Here is an 18,342-nt window from a genome sequence, read left to right on the forward strand (position 1 = left end):
ATTTAAGCATTTCAAGCATAAAAATGGCAAAATGAACAAAAACACAAACATAGCATTCATAAGACGCGATGTGAATTATATTATTGGCGACATGCCTGACCGCACGTCACTGCGCCTCAGTCTAATAATATGTTATTACAAATACTATGTAGTAGGCTGTGGTCTTAAAAAGGGTGAATGACTGACTAATGTCAGCTACAGTATGTGACTGACTGGCGACCAGTCCAGGATGTATCCCACCTCTCGCTCAGTCAGCCAGGGTCGGCTGCAGCTCACCTGTTGTCCTGAATAGATAAACAGCAGCCTAAGCAGGGAAGCCCAGACTTCCCTCTCCCTGGTCACTTCACCCAGCTCCTCCCGGTGGATCCTTAGACGTTCCCAGGCCAGTTGAGAGATGTATTCTCTCCAACGTGTCCTGAGTCTTTCCCGAGGCCTCCTACCGGTCAAACGTGCCCTGAACACCTCCCCAGGGAGGCATCCTGACCAGATGCCCAAGCCACCTTATCTAGCTACTCACAATGTGGAGGAGCAGCAGTTCGACTCCGAGTTTTTTCCGGATTCCAGTGTTTCTCACCTTATCTCTAAGAGAGTCCAGCCACACTATGGAGAAAACTCATCTCGGCTGCTTGTATGTGGATGTTGTCCTTTTGGTCACTATCCAAAGCTCAAAGATGAGGAGTACCATACATTTTAGCACAAATGAACAGAGTAATTCACCTTCATGGAGACAGCAGATTTGGCTGTGTGTCTAATATGCAGTGATAAAATACATTTTAAAAATAGATGAACCGGTCAAATATAAAGCGGTAAATATCCAGCGGTGAAGACCCGGAAGAAGGCATGCCAAGACTTACTCCAAAGTGCAAGCTAGCCAGCAGCAACTCCGTGCATGGTCGCACGGGGAAACACAAGTGAAGAACATAACTGCAGCGGTATACTTTTCCCTCACTTTTAATGAGTCCACCAACATAAACCATACAGCACCAGAAAGCACATTAAATGGTAAGTATTTTTTTTATTGATCTAAAAACATTATTAAAAAGAATAAATGCAGAGACTTACTATATGCTATAATTGTTGGTCTTGCCTAAAAATGCACATATTTATTTGCATTCATTGTTAAAAAAAATCTTATATGGCTCTCAAGGAAATACATTTGAAAAAATTTGGCTTTCATGGCTCTCCTAGCCAAAAAGGTTCCCGACCCCTGGACTAATATGATTAGTCACTTCAACTTTAAAGTTCCTCCTGATCTTAACAAATAATCCTAGTTTCAGCCCTTTCTCCAATTTGTCTACATATTTTTTTCCAACTGTAATAATTATTTTTCTCTCAACCAGGGGTTACCAACGCGGAGCCCCCCAGGACCACATGAAGCGCCCTCAAGCCTGCTTTTCATTCAGGTTTTCAGTTAATAATGTGAGAACACTAGAAAGAAATGCATTCTGACAAAATGTAAGTTGTGGATACCAGCATTTTGTTAATGTTCTGGTAAAACACGCATATTCAGTTTGTTTGGGTTGAAATAAGTAATGAAAGTAAATGTTACAAAAATTTGTAGCTCTTAGGCATTTGCATTTTGTAGAAGTAGCTCTCACAAAAAAAAACAAAAAACGTTGGCGACCACTGCTGTAAACCACCCTTTTTTAAAGGCACATAAAACAGTTAATGGATGAGTAGCATCTTGTCAAAGATTTGTGGTGTCAGTTTGCATCTGTATATTAATGATAACGTAGTGACAATGTCCAAAATCTGCTTTTCTCAGGCTATGAACCTCAAATGTTGTGTCCTTGCCAACAGCTGGAGCTGCAAGCCTCATTTGCTAGATTCAGATCAGTTGTATTGCACCACGGTTTAACTGCTGAAAAATACAGGAAAGGAAAGTAAGATACCATCTGGACTGAAAACAAACCTACTGAAATGACCACAATGCGTGGCTATTATTGTGCTGCTCAACGCTTTGAAAACTTGCCAACAGTAATATAGTAATTAAGTCTTGTTTGTCGGGATAAAATGACTGAAACATATTTCTGTGGCTGCCTTATAATTCAGTGATTCAGGTTTTGCTTGAAGGAAAAATAGAATACAGCAGTGATGATACACAGTGTGACATTGATAACCGGTTTTGAAGAATGTTGTCAATTTTGCCAATATTAATTAAATGACAGTCACCTAAACTTGATTATGCACAAGTTAGATCATCATGAAGGCAGACTAAGAGCACGAAGCATACTGAGTCACCCTTTTTCAACTGCTAGATGTCAACATGTTCCTTCCACTTTTTGGTGAACTGGTTGTTATTTCATTAACAGAATTGGTAGCAGAATTGATTTTTAGTTCACCATCCTTTGTTTTTCCTACACAAAATGCGCTTTTTGCAGGAGTTATGTTCGACAGCCAACAGTGAATGGCCAAAAACCATGAGTAATTCATACGATCATAAAATGGTCCATTTTGACACAAAGCTCAACCCCCACCCCAATCCCTCCTACTAGCTTGACTTTGACATTCTCCTTCAATTTTGAATCAAAATTTGCAATAAAAGTGGCTGCTATAATTATCAGATTAGATTGATTGCCAGAACTTCAACCCTTCCTGTATCACAGTTATTAAACAGATTTGAAATTATGAAATGTATATACACTCACCACTAATCAATGATGATTTAAAAAGACTGACAAACAGATGAACGCTTCACTTTTGTGTTTCATAGCAACTATGGTGCATTCAAGTGGTGCATTTAAGGGCTGCTGAACAAAGTATAAAATCTCAACACTTGACAAAGAACATTATCAGTGAAGCATAAAGAAATAAATATTTTATTTTTATAAATAAATAAAAAATAAATATTTTATCAAAGTACATTTTTTATTTTATATTTTTAAACAGTGGTACATGTATGCAGTGCATGTTACATGTATTATCACGTATTTACAAGTTTGTAATGACAGGGTGAATGAGAAGTGTTTTGTGTGGAAAAAAAACACCTATTTTCTGAGGGGAACAAAATATGCTAATTGAAGGGGCCATGAGTATGCAGATCCACTTTACTATGTAATATTTACAGATGGCCTGTTCCAATTCATATACTGTACAGTAAGATAATTGATTTTCAAATGCTAATCACCAGTATGAATAGAACAAAGAAAATAATATGGCTATGAAAATCTGAGAAGTCAAGTAAATGTCAACATTCAGGTTGACAATATCCTTCATTATCACAATATGGAAATCTTTGTTCAAAACAGGTTTGAATCTCCATTGGGCATCTTTGTGTGGAGTTTGCATGCTCTCCCGGTGCGGTGGGTTTTCTGCGGGTTCTCCGGTTTCCTCCCATATTCCAAAAACATGCATGTTAGGTTAATTGGCGACTCTAAATTGTCCATAGGTATGAATGTGAGTGTGAATGGTTGTTTGTCTATATGTGCCCTGCGATTGGCTGGCGACCAGTCCAGGGTGTACCCCGCCTCTCGCCCGAAGTCAGCTGGGATAGGCTCCAGCATACCCACGAACCTAGTGAGGATAAGTGGCATAGAAGATGGATGGATGGATAGTTCAAAACAGCTTGTTGAACAGGGAAAGGGAGAATAAGTTGAAACTAGAGTCAAATAATTTTTGTATGCACAGGACATTTCAATTGCATTTTCATTTTATTCAACAAAAATAACAGTTGTCTGCAAAGGTCTGTCTGTTGGAACTGCGGCGATAACTGCTTGGAAGTACAGCAAGAGTTGATGGTAAGTATAGAATATTATGCAAAACAGAGAGTAAAGTAGATTCTGCTTCCTTTTTTTCACTCCTAAAAAGATTGGCATTGGCATCCTTGGAGTAGTTGGAGACAGCTGGACCTGTCTGATGGATTTTATTGGAAGAAAATATTTTTTTTGCAAGAATATGGAAATGTGAGTCTGTAGTGCTCTTATACTGAAACATTTTGAAAAGAGCTTAACAAATATATGTTACACACACTACACACTCTTTGGATGTTGGCATAATAATTGCAGTCCAACATGCAGTGGCTTCTAGCTCGGCTCAGAAGCAGACTTTGTTAAATTAGTTAAGTTTGTTAAATTAGATTTTGCGTAAGACCATGAATCAACAGATCAAAATACAATTGGCACCTCTAATATATCTTCCTTAGGGGAGAATTTGCAATTCAGATCGCTACTTGTTTGTTTGTTTTGGAGTCATTTTCTTGAGTGGTAAAGTGTTTTGAAACTCTAAAATACAGTATGTTCAGAAACTAATTTGAAATTTGGTAGTTAAGAGCCACCCATTATCAGAATGTCTTGCATGTCATGTCATCATGTTTTACTGCAAACCAGGTTAACCAAGTTGATTTTGTAATTCCTTGCAATAATTACCGTACCACACACTGCCATGACAATGCAATCATAATACTGCAAACAGCTATTCATCTTTGAGCATGTGACCCCGGCATAATACCTCTTTCTGGTTTTGGGTCAAAATCAATCCTGACTATCTTGAAAGCAATCAAACTTTTGAGTCACAAAGCAAGGTAAATAAATGACAATATTGCAATTCAGATAATTTACAGTTACAGGGCTCATGACACCAAAACACATGTTATGGCCATGTAAAATAACATATTTATAAATAACATGTAAGCATATTTCCTGTTAGATGTGTGCTCAAATGTTGACATATTTTTGCCACGGAAAAACAATTCCGTCGGAGACTGGAGAAGATGGAGGAAGTGATGTCGCTTCAAGAACACGCCCTCTCGGAACTATGCATGGAATATATTGTTTTCATATTGTTATGGTGCATTTTTTGTTGATTTTCTGCTGTTATATATTTTTTTTATTTTATGACCGTTCGTTATGTGGCAGGCTTTTGCTGTAATATTTGAGCAGCCGGAGTAAGCCTGTTCACTTTCATTTCTAAAAGCCGCCATTCGCTGCGTCAGATTCTTTGGTATTATGTTCGGCACATTTTGAAGACAGTTGTTTTGATAATGTGTCTAAAATAAAGGAACGTTTAGGGCTGAATGTGTATCACAGGAGGGTGCTTCTACAATTAGCTGTCCCCACTATCTTTCTTCCACCCAGAAGTTTGACCATGTATCTAAGGTGGCAGTAAGTAAATCCAAATTTGTTCCACTAGATCAGGGGTGTCAAAGTCAATCGCACATGGGGCCAAAACTCAAAGCCTACTTTAGGTTGTGGGCCAAACTGGACATTACCCCTCACCTCACCCTCCAACTTTGTATCTTATTATTTGTCCTGAAATTTTCAACACTTGCATGACAGCTGGTGAATGTGTTTTTATGTGTATACATTTTTTTTTTTTACACCGCAGTAAGGGAAATGTGCATTTTTTTGTGTCCATTCGTTCCTGCTTGAAATTTCTACTTTCTGATAGTCCATGGATATAGGACCATGGTTGTTTTGCCCACCTCTTCGTCATTCTCTCAATGTCCGGGCAAAAGCTACAGTATTTTTTATATCAACAAAAAAATATCACAATCTGCGAGATGTGTAACCCAGAAGAGTTTGTGGAAGAGCTGTGGAATGTGCAGATTACGCATTTCCCATCATGCTTTGTTGTAGTTAAAATGGTCACTTTTGACCGTCTTATGCCACTTTAAGGTGTTATTTTGTAGTAGTGTAGTGCTGCCATTTATAGTATTGAACAGTTAAATTATTTTGACTTTTGGTGTGAATCTGGCATCCTTATTAAGAATGGCTGTGAATTTCATGCTTTATACAACATTTTTTCCACTTTTAAAATTAAAATACCCAAGAGTAATTTATACCAGAGAAACCGCTTAATTACGTAGACCGCTGTAAGCACTTTGTTTGATTAGGTCAGTTAGGTGGGCCAAGTCAGTGCTTTTTTCCAAACAGTTTCGCGGGCCGCGTGAAATTGCAGTGTTGGCTAGATTTGGCCCCCGGGCCTGAGTTTGACTCATGTGCAGTAGATATATTCTACAAATCCATCCATCCATCCATTTTCTATGCCGCTTCTCCTCTTGGAATAATAATATGGGTTTTCATGGCGAATTTCATGGCCAGCTAAACAAGTTCCACTGTCACTTGCCTTTTATCTTGCAGTCTCTGCATATATCTGTCAGTGTCAATCACTCCCAGTCAAACAACATATCTGTTGTGGCCGATGCTTTATCTATGTTAAATCAGATGTTATATCAGATGCTCAATGAACTGCTTTGCCAACATGTTTTGTCCGAAACTGACATGGAGCCAGTCAACAGTGCTTGTTCTGTAAATGTTGAATGTCGAACTAATGTATACATGTATGTAGTAACAATGTACAATGTATTAATAACTACTCATCACAACACAATATCATTAAATGTTCTGATTTTGTTATTGTTGTTAATATGCCACTTTCTTGGCTTTGCTGTCCTCTTTACAGCTCAAATGGCGGCAGTTCAGAAAACTCACTGGGGGACAATTGACAATCACAACATAATTTTACTAATATAGTTTATAGTTGTTTACTGGCAGATGACAGCAGTATGACAAAAATATGAGTATGTGAATAATGAAGGGAATACTTTTTTGTTGTTTTATCAAACATTTTTCGGTGCCATGAGAACTTTAACTTTTGTGTAATAGTACATTAGTGGTGTATATAATATTAGACAGTTCCTGCAGGAGTATTTTTTAGTGATTGTTGCGGTCTGAAATGCCTGAATTTGCAGTAGCTTATTTTTTTTTCAATAACACTGAATCGTGTGTTTTTACCAATTTCTTATCAGTGTTTTACAGTAAACACTTTAGCAGTGCACGCTAATCATTTTTACACTCTTACACTTGCTAACTCCTGTGTACAGACGCGCACACACACACACACACACACACACACACACACACACACACACACCATTCGAGATGCAGACAAACAAGCACGCCTAGTTTCACTAACGTTTTCCACATTTACAGTATATTTTAAAGTTACTCATTTTGTTTATTTCGGTACATGGAACAGATCTGGGGCTTTACTTATAACACTGTGCGTGGAAATCTGACTAAAAGTCTGCGTACGTTAGAAATCCAAAATTTGCGTACGGACAAATATATTCAGACCTAAAAAAAGTGCACACACGCAATTTGTGCTTCACCTGCTGTCCAAATGTCCGTACGCAACTCCACCCCACGTCACGCCCTCTCCACGCCTTCAATTCGCCATAAATGGTCAATGCAAAGTGGCTCAAGAATCTGCTGTCCATATTTAATGACCCTTGATTGTATTTCACTCTATTCTTCTGAATCAAGGCTGTGAGAAGCCAAAGACGAAGAAGCTGAACTTCACTGAAACTGAGGTGGAAATCTTAGTTGGAGAGCTGGAGGCCTGAAAAAACATAATATTTGGAGGACACAGCAGTGGCATTATGAACAAGAGGAAGGTGAGCGAGTCTGCTGTTAACAGCGTCAGTAGAACGGGGCGCACAGTGGTCGAACAAAAAGAAATAGTTTTCGGACATCAAGGCACACATTTTTGTGAGCATGTTTGTACATTCTCCAAGCTTAGCAAAATCTGTTTCATTTAAAGTTGGATGAAATGACTCAAAATGGGGATGAAGTTGAAAAATAATTGCTGTAATTACAGACGGATAGTTTAAAAATATTTAACTTGATGACATATACACCATCAAAATATTAGGTATATTATAATTATTATTAGGTGTATTTTATATACAGTATTATAAAGAGGAAGTTTATGCGTACAGCCCTGGCACTGTTCACACAAATAAAGACTGCGCATGGTAAATAAATGTTGCTATTGATGACATAAGTGACATATGCAACAAATAATTATTTTTTGCTAATTATTTTTTGATAAATTGTCCAAAAAAATAGCGCAAAACAGAGCACTAAGGACATATTAGCGCTGTGTCTTGTAAACGTAATCCCTAGAATTATTTAATTGACAACCTGATGTTTGTTATGTTATGTTATGTTTGCCAAATCATCTTGCAAGAAATAAACCATCTGCACTATTTTCAGGTCTTGAGATCTCAAGAAAAGGTAATGATGCTCTTGGACTGGGATACACTATGATAAGCAAATATGCAAATAAAAAGATGTCAACTAAGGTGCATTCACTGGGAACTCGGATGTTTACCCCCTGAAAACAAAATCAAAGTGTGCATCATGTAAACTTCAAGACAATAGCAGTGGATGAGACTGCAAGACACTTTGTAAGAAATAAATTGAGTAAAATAAAAAGAGAAGAAGAGCGAGGGAGAGAAAACAAATGGTAGAAAGAATAATAGGCTGAGGCAGCAGAGAGATAAGAATGAAATGTGAAATGGAGGCTTGATTGGGAGGGAAATGAGATGACACAATGAGACTGAGAGGAAGAAAATGGATATGACATTCACTCACAACGGATACACACATACGTTCCCTTATAAACAATTGATCCATATAACACACTTAACTTATTCCACACCATATGCTTGTCCTATTTACTTATGCTCTCACATGCAAGCAGCGCTGTGACTATAATTTAACAATAATTTGTCCCTGCTGTTTGATATGTCTGCATCGTATTGCTACCCATATGGCCAAGCAGCATGGCATTCCGTCTCCACACTGTATTGACTCTATTTTCAACATCTCTATCAGATAACATTCAGGACAGTCACACATGATATTGGATGGCCTCTTTCTTTCTCTCCTAGCACGATGTCTTTCTGATTACTATCAGAGGCTATATAGGGCACTGCAATTCACTTGCAAATTCTGCATGTATAAGAATGCATTATGCTTTTATTGGCAACTGAAAACATTTCTAATGTAAGGACAGACAGCAAGGGGGATGAATAAGAAGGCAACTTTGTAGTGCAATCTTTAATAATATAATTGTGTTCCACTGCAAGAAAAGACTCCCCCCTATGCTGAAGAGGAGGAGAGCGTCAAACGAACAAATACTGTAGTTGTGTGGTTTTGCTTATTTTATGCAATGCGGTGTGTATTGAAACAATATACAGGCGATACATTCTTAACTTAACTAAATTTCCAATTCACAAAACTGTATGTAAACTATATAAGTTTATGTGAATGGTGGCAGGTGGATCCAAATGCAAGTATATAAAACAGCAATTCACACCTTTTCTTTAATTAAAATTAGACATGCTTTGAAAGTGGTAATAGCCCAATAGAAAATTGTTAGAAAATAGAAAATAATACAAAATAACATCTTCTTCTACAATGAATATAACACAATAAGCCAGGATTTCGCAATAAGTGACCAAAACTGGATTATTATCGACACTCTTAACCATACAGAATGATACACAGCTTGTCAGACCACATGGTTTGGGAGAGGGGAGGGTTGATTGGCTGAGATATAGGAGGGGTGGGACAAACAGATAAGACCATCTGAAACCACTGACAGAGCACAAGACAAACAGACAAAATGTCAAAAAAAGGACAGGAGAATTACACCGCAAAAACCAGAGAGATAATGAATGATGTTCGACTGAGATTAAGAAAATCAAGTACTAAAATCTGACGTAAAGTAATCAAAATGGCCAACAGAACAGGGAAATATGACTTGCCAAAGTGCTATCAGCTATGGAGCTTTTCAACATAAACAGTAGCAACTCCACCAGAGGTCATGTGTGTCAGAGTATTTCAGCTGAGTTATTTACATTGAATGTCTCAAAGCCAACATTTTTTACAGTAAGTGGCAGGAACTGGCCATATAGACACCTGCAGCAACAGAGTCAATGATGAAAATTGCCTTTGGGCTGCGCTGTAGGAGTGAACAACAGAGAGAGACTATTTTATGAGAACATCAGTGGCAGACACACACACACACAACCCCTCCCATGTACAGTACACAAAAATACTCACATTGATTTTTTACACATGCACACAGCACCATAGGTGGTCTGACAGAGGCGCTTTATTGTGCATGAATGAGCCCCAAATATCACTATGTTGCATCAACCTGCCAAATGTCTTTTCAACTTGTTTGCAGCAACAAATGAAATAGTAGTGTGCAATTTAAATGGAAAACAGTATATATTCAACTGAACATATATTCTTATGGGAAGAAGTTAAAATAGTTGTTGTTTTTTATTTTTAACTCGTATCGGTACTTGTCTTGTATATTTCTTAGCTAGCTTTTGAGTGTTAAGTTGCTGTGTGATGGTTTTAGTCTTCAATCTAAGATGACACCGTAAATCAGATGATGAATTAAAGTGAGTAATGACCTCCTGTGATTTACAATGGATTGACTCACTCGTGAGATTTCTCATAGCTCATGATTGGCTCCTGTCAAATAAAGAGCGGCCTGGTCCTCACAGACTCGTGCGTGCCACAATATGCCATCTTATAATGTGGACATGTGCGCCTTATAGTCCGGTGCGGCTCATTTATGTACAAATCGTTTTTTCTCTCTAAATGTGGGTGCAGTTTAAACACGGGTGCGTATTATACACCGTAAATTACAGTAAGTAAGCATATCTGATAATGTCAGACAGAACCATAGTAAGACAATAAGTCTAAGTGCCCAATCCCTTAAAACTGTCTTTGTATTTCGACATTGTAGCGACCCATATCTGATAATCAATGCGCTTACATTTTCTGAACACCTGCATGCATGGCCAAGTAAACAGCTATAATAATGTAAGCGATGACATCAGGCAGTCACAACGTAAAATTAAACGATAACGAACAAATAATAAAGATAATAACTACAGTATTACACACCGTTTCATTGGCCAGGACTGGGTTACTGTGGTTAAGTGCATGTAACCGTCTGCAACTGTTTTCCTGATCTACGCATCTCTGACATTCCTTACTCAACAGCCATGCTTACACTGTGGTATTTCTTCACTACATTTTTTCCCCCTGTTTAAGATGGACGTATTGTTTGTGTAGATGAAACATATTTTGATGACACTGACAAAGTATGTCCAATCTGTCCACTTATACTGCCGTCATATTAACAGCTGCCTGATTTGTATCCACATTTGAATAATTCCTGATTCTGATCTGAATATATTTTATTCCATTTTTTTTTTCCCTTTAATGCTGCCATGGGAGTAAAATATCGCCAAGGCCAGCGTTTAATAAGGAAACCACTATTATGAGATTAATTAATTTATACACACTAATTTTGCTGTTTAGTCATTCATATTTATTAATATTATGACACATAATGAAAAGTAGCCAAGCCATCTGGTCGGGCAAAGCTAAATTACCTCTGGTGAATGAATTTCTTTTGCAGGTCTACCAAGCAAAAACAATTCTATGTTTGTAAGTTGAAGTTACTATGGTACTTACAAACAGCTACAGTTTCTGTGTATCATATCAGAAGGTTTGTCTTCCAATATCGGACCTGCCAACCTTGGAGACATTCTAGGAATAAGACAAAAAAAAAACAGTACATGTTGGCAGGTCTGCAAAAAAATAAATCAAATATAACAAAATGTGTTTACACTACCCTACCCTATACTACCTTTACATTGAGATTGAGTGCTACACCTAAAAGAATGTGCTGTGTTCTCAACTGGTTTGCCTGCGGGACCTACCATCATCCTTTAATGGCAAGTGGCGACCCAAATTGCAGACATTTTTCAACTTTTCTCTTTCTCTACTGTGTGATAAGTGCAGTTTGAATTTAGGTAGTGCAAAATAACACAGTGTGCCAAGTTAAATGAGCATTTCATGAGCAATAGGTTTTTTTTAATACACAATTTCGAAATTATTTGAACAATAAGTGTCTGTAAAGGTTTTTAGTACATGATATATCTGAGGAGTCCAGCTGCTTTGGTCAACTCTGTGCAATTCAAAAAGATTTAACTATGCAAATTATACTTTTCTTTTGATTAACTCAGTAGATAGGGGGACATTCCCTGAGCACCACTGACATTAGAACCGCCACTGATATAAAAACAGACATTGTCACCGCGGGTCTGCCTCCTGTCGTAGCATGTCTGTCCACCAAGGTAGCATGTTAGCTATTGTATAGCTCAATGGCTGAGTCCGGGATGTCGTCGTTATATTTCCGAGAGTATGTGTACACAACATTCTCTCACAGTCCGTTGGGGGGGATCTCAAAAGGTGTACATTGTCATTGTGTTGTACTGTGAGCAAACATTGGCCAGGATGATCAATGGAAAAACCGGATTGTATGGGTTGGCCGTTAGCCTAGCCCGGATCCCTCTGCTTCCTCTCACACCGCCTGCGGGGCTTTCTCTGCGTTTGTAGCGCAGTAGTGAGCGTCGAGGCTGAGGTGGGCCTCCGGAGGATGCCTAGCTTCTGTAGTTCCCTGGCGTCCTCAGGTTTTAAAATGCACAAAGAAGTGCTGCCAGTGTTTAACAGCAACCTCTGACAGTACACATGTTTTGGTGAAACACAGTACTTACAAAAACATGTGAACACATGAGTAGTACCACTGCGTCCAGTCGTGCCGCCATCTTACCCCTTCAGAATAAAAGCTCAAAATTATTTTTGTATGATTTCTTTGGCAAAGATCTGCAACCCACTGAAAACTGAAAACCAGTTGAGAATCACTGATGTACAGGATTGGTGCTACACTGCATCTCGACTGTCTCGGTTATACAGGGGATCCCAGCACATTTGCGCTTCAGCATTCACGGCACTGCAATTTTTTGATCAAAAAAGTATTTTTTTCATTTTTTAATTGTTTTATAAATTGTTTTATAAACTGTTTTATAAACAATTGTTTTATAAATTCACGATAATACAGCTAACATGTATAGCATACATGCACTATGTCTTTATGCTTCACTGATAATGTTTTTCGTCAAGCATTGATTTTTCACACTTCGTTCGGTATTCCTTGAAAGCGCCATTGTTCTGTGCTGTGAGATACTAAATGTTTTTTTTTTTTTATCTGCGAAGGCACTGGTTTGACTGTCAATCGGGCCTTAAAACTAGCAACAAGGTGAACACAAGTTAATACATAAAGAAAGTTGTTACTGGAATTCAACAAGTGGTGTGGATTATGTAGACCCGTCTTGGAGAACCGCCTTCTCTAGTCTTGCCAGCGTCTCACACTAGCCAAAGGCTACAGTGTGACTCAGATTTCATCTGTTCATCAATCATCTTATGTTATCATTCATCAGTGATGAGTACTTATATATTTTATACTAGTGATGACCCGATCCGATCTTCAAAATCGGGATCAGTTGCCGATCCACTGTATTTTGAAGATCGGATAATATCGGCTTCCGCCACGAGTTCGGGCCGATCCACTTGCCGTACCATGTCCGTAACTCTGAGCCACACTACAACATTGCAGGTGAAGTAGTAGTGCACCCCAAAGCTGGTTGCCACGCAACACCAAGGAAAGCCAACACCACCATGCAGACATGTCGGTGGTGTACCGTGGTGAAGTTAGTTTCACGTTGGACGTCGGATATTCGGCTCTGTGCCTACAGCGGTAGTTTCCCATCACTGTGCTCGGACTGCTTTGTCATGGTGAGGTCAGATCGCACGCAATGGCGGAGCTACGTGGTGGCCAATGGTGGCCGTGGCCACCCCACTGGCCATCTAAACATTTCAGATATAAACTTATTGCCAACCCTATGTGAGTAATGGTCTCACCTTGGCCATCCCAATGGAAAATTTCTGGCTCCATCACTGCTCGCACGGGAAGTGCGGCTCTAACCGCTGGTTTGTTATACTAGGGATCATCGATAAATGATTATTCCGCTGAAGCAAGTTTGTTAAAAAAATTAATATAAATCTAATTCGCAAATTGATTTATAACCATGTCAAATGATTAGTCCTACCCTAAAAGTATTTTGCACACCAATTTTTCCAATTTTACCCTTAATTGGATGGACTTTTTGCATTGGATGGATCTTTTATTGGATTCGAGACCTGACTCACATAGATTTTTTTACAAAAGCCAAACAATACTGCTGGTCATGATGTGTAAGTACATTCAGCAATACTTTAGTTGCATTATTTTTAATGCTTTGAAGAGCTATTTTCATAACCATATTCTATTCCACAAATTTATGTTTGTAACAACACTTATTATTAAAAAAAAAAAAAAAAAGAACGATCGGTACTGGATCGGATCGGCAAGGCTATAAAAAAAAATCTGATTGAATCGGGACATCCTTATTTTATACTTCACATACATTCGATAAGTGTATGATCTTAAATCTGGATTGTGTCACAATTGAAGAATGGCAGTTGAAGAGAGAAGTGGAGGGTTCTGGAGCTGAATCAATTGTAGTAATTAAATAATAATAAGTCTTTTTTGTTGTTGTAAATGTTGATCCGAAACCGGAGAACATCACCCTCAAGCTAGCAAGAGAGTTTGGATGGAGGTGAGCGACCTGTCTATTAAAAATATACATTTTTATCGGTATATCAGTTATTTGTGGTTTTGGTCCAGGACATAATCCTCGCAAAAGGCGAGGATCTATTGTAAACAATTTACTGCAAATGCAAATGTTTCATCTTTCAGCTGTAGCTGCTATCACTGTTCACAAACTTATAATAAGCTTTCTTGTTTTCAGTTTTACATACAGCAAAAACTCTTACTCGTGTGTGCATTTTGAGATACATGTACTTTCTGCTGTCAGGCCTTCTTTTGTCAATGAAGTTATCAAGTGCCGTCTTTCATCAGGGGAAAGAAAATAGGTGGAGGATATTATGACAGTTTCACATGCACAAACACTGACTAAGACCCAACTCAGCTACTATTTTTAGCTTGCGAAAAGGTATCTTTGAACAGCATTAGTCCCATAGTTAGTTTGGAATCTGCTTTTCTAATCATTTATTTTACACCCTCTCTCTGGATAACTGAACTCACTCACACACGGTTTTAGCATCTAAGTATCAGGTGCAGTGAATGTCAGTTATTACTCTGGTGTCAGTGGTTCAGCTCAGGCGTTACCTCTGTTTAAGGCTGATCTCATTTATTGCACATTTCCTCTGTTGGCTTAACGGCTGGCACACACACACACACACATACACATCCTGATGAGAAACAGGAGGGAAAACAAAGTGGGACTGAATTGCTGCATGCATTGGAAGACAAAAATGTCACATGTGTTCGATAACTGTTCAAATGTCTTTTTGTGTAGTTTTAGATGAAGTACGTGAATAAAAAGCTCAAGTTAAAGACAAAAAATGTTGTTTACCTGATAGTTTGTAGCAGTTGTTTGTATTGCACGAATAAATGAAATGTAAAATATTGTGCTGTTCAAACATAAATGCCACCGTTAAATACCTGCTTAAAGATTTGAACTCAACAAAGATTTTAGACTGTTAACATGCATCACTCATTCATTATTAATACATTTTCATACATATAGAATATATTAATATAATTCAACAGGAAATGTCAAATGTCACACTTATTTTAATATGATCGAAAGGGACAACATATGTGCTTTGTCCTGTCTGGTTGTCACTCAGTTTGTCACAGTTTGTCACGATGGTCCACTTCTACATCTACACCACTATTAGGAAAGTCTTAACCCTTAATAAGATATACAACTATGGCAATCTCAATTAGGAAGGCATTTGAGACGAGGTTGGTTTATCAACACAATTCAACCATATCGGCTATTTTCAGATAATAACTATACGAATTTTAAAGTCAAATGAACTTATAAAACAAGATTTGAAGAAAATGTACAAACTATTGCAGCGAAACATGCTTCAAATCACTATTACATTAATTGTCTTACCACAGTGTCTACCAGTAAAACAGGGCAACTTGGATTACTTGGTGACCATTACAGCCATTGCAAATAAAAAAAAGAACATATGGATGAGTTTTGGCTCTAATAAGACCATAGAGCAGGGGTCGGGAACCTTTTTGGCTAAGACAGCCATGAAAGCCACGTATTTTAAAATGTAATTCCATGAGGGCCATATAATATTTTTTAACATTGAATACTACTAAATGTGTGCATTTTTAAGCAAGACCAACAATTTAGAATATAGTAGCTCTCTGATTTTATTCTTTTTTATAACTTTGTTATACTGAAGCTGACCAATAATAAATAAAATACTTCTTACCATTTATGCGGCTTCTGGTGCTGCATGGTTTTGCACCGTACTCTGGACCATTCTTTCTTTTTGTCATCTTCTTTGTCAAAAGGGTTTGCCCTGCAAAATTAGCTATCTGACTATTTGATTAAAAGAGGGAAGCTTACTTCTTGACCTCTAAATGACTTGGGTAGGCTACCACATTATCCAGTAATAATCAAGTTTCGGTGTCTGACCTAGAAGACAGAAGGACAGCTGGCATTGGCTCTGGCCACCCACATTGACAATGCATGAATGGATTCAAATGCATAAGAAAGTTTTGGATTTTGAACTTTTTATTTTAACACTGTGATTTCTGTAATGTTTATTGTAAAATGCCAGCATTTTTTTTTTAACAAAATAAATACATTTTATTATATTAAGAAACGTCTGAGAGCCAGATGCAGTCATCAGAAGAGCCACATCTGGCTCCCGAGCCATAGGTTCCCTACCCCTGCCATAGGGTCTTGTTGAACCTTTCCCACACGATTGTTCATTTTTTCAGCAGTATGTTATGATTGTTTTTTGTGCCAACAAATCAAATCACATACAACAAATTTAAATTTAAATTTAAATTTGACAATTTAAATTTGGGTTGTCCGATATCAGCCAGATGATATTAGTATAGTGTTAATATTAGTATTAGAATAATATGATGATATTAGATCATATCAGTATTGTTTTTTCTGTCGATGATATTGGCACGCGAGTGATGACGTGCTTCAGAGAGCAACAATTTCAGTACTTCCGTAGTCTGCAGTTATTTACAAGTTTCACCTTCGCATTGTAAATATTCAATTTAAAATGACTGCAAAAATCGCTGCACGCGCTTTCCAACAACGACAAAGCAAAACAGGAAACCTAAATACAAAATAAGAGCATAAAACAGGAAACAACATGAAAACTAAAGCAAACCAAGTTTTACCTGTTATGCGGAACATGACATACAGCGCTGTTTATCCAAGGGGGTAGGTAGTAAGGTGTCGTCCTTCAGTATTTCTAATCTAATATCACACCTCAGGAAGGATATCACTCTGAGTCACATGCAGCGTTTTGGCACTTTTTCTCTAACTTATATTGCTTTTTGCAGTAAACAAACAGTGTTTATTTGTGTAATACATCCAGTGGCATCACAGTAAAAGAAGCATAATGCGTTCATTACACGACATTAGTTTGATGATACTGCTGCTTATATCAAGCATTTCTAATTTAAATGTATGAAAAGCTTTACATGAAAAGTTATCAGAAAGTATATATAAAAAATTTGGGCTGTCAAAAGTAAAGTGTTAACGACGGTAACTAATTTATATAATTAATTAATTATAATATAATGAATTAATTAATTATAATATTTAGCATAATTAATGCATGAGCATCATGTCAATCTCTCTGTTATGACGACACATTTGCCTCCCAACAGAGTCACGCAGAGTCTGCCGCTCTTTTCAAACTTCATTCTAACCTGAACACATCAACCGCAGTGCAATTCCAACACCATATATGTATCAACAACTTACAAACAATATCTTGTCCTCCTCGGAATGAAACTTCCTCATTGTCATGAGACAACAGTGATGTGCCTTCAGGGACACTCCGAACATCCCAAAATGTCTTAATTATGCATGTATGTGTGGTCTAAACAAACAGAAAAACAAAGAAAAACAGTAAGTGGATATAATGTATAGCTAAAGTAATGTTTACTGTGGAGTACAATTTGCTGCATTTAAGTGCTCAGAAATCGCAGAAAATACATCTACACTTAAAACGGGAATTCAACTCTAATTACGTGCTGTCTATTAATTCAACCCCTCATTGCTCACAATAACACAGTTAAAGTGTGACTCAAATGTTCTGCTACTATTAAAGCGTTAGGCAAATACATTTTCAGACATGTACTATCAACATGCGCTATTTAAATTTACAGTTTGTTTGGAGCTCTTAATACAAACAAATACAGTCAAAGTTGTCTATAGCGGCCACTAGATGGAGTCTGCAAAAGTGGCCGCTATAGACAAGTTGGTGTCCAGTTTGAATGTTGACCAGTAGAGGAAAAAAACAAGAAAAAAAAAAAGGAAAATACAAAAAATATTATAACAATGTTGACCAGTAGAGGGCACTGTGGGACTGCGGATAAAAGTTGTACAGCACTACTGATGTTCTTATTCTTTTTCTTGTGTTTTCTTTCTTTTCTCGGGAGAATGAACAGAATAAGAATTTCATTGCTTAGTATAACTGTTCGTTTTACTATGCATATGACAATAAAACTCTTGAATCTTGAATCTACTAGGCTTGTTATTATCCACCACCCACGGAA

Source organism: Dunckerocampus dactyliophorus, chromosome 7 (assembly GCF_027744805.1).
Source record: "Dunckerocampus dactyliophorus isolate RoL2022-P2 chromosome 7, RoL_Ddac_1.1, whole genome shotgun sequence".
Lineage (NCBI taxonomy): Eukaryota > Metazoa > Chordata > Actinopteri > Syngnathiformes > Syngnathidae > Dunckerocampus > Dunckerocampus dactyliophorus.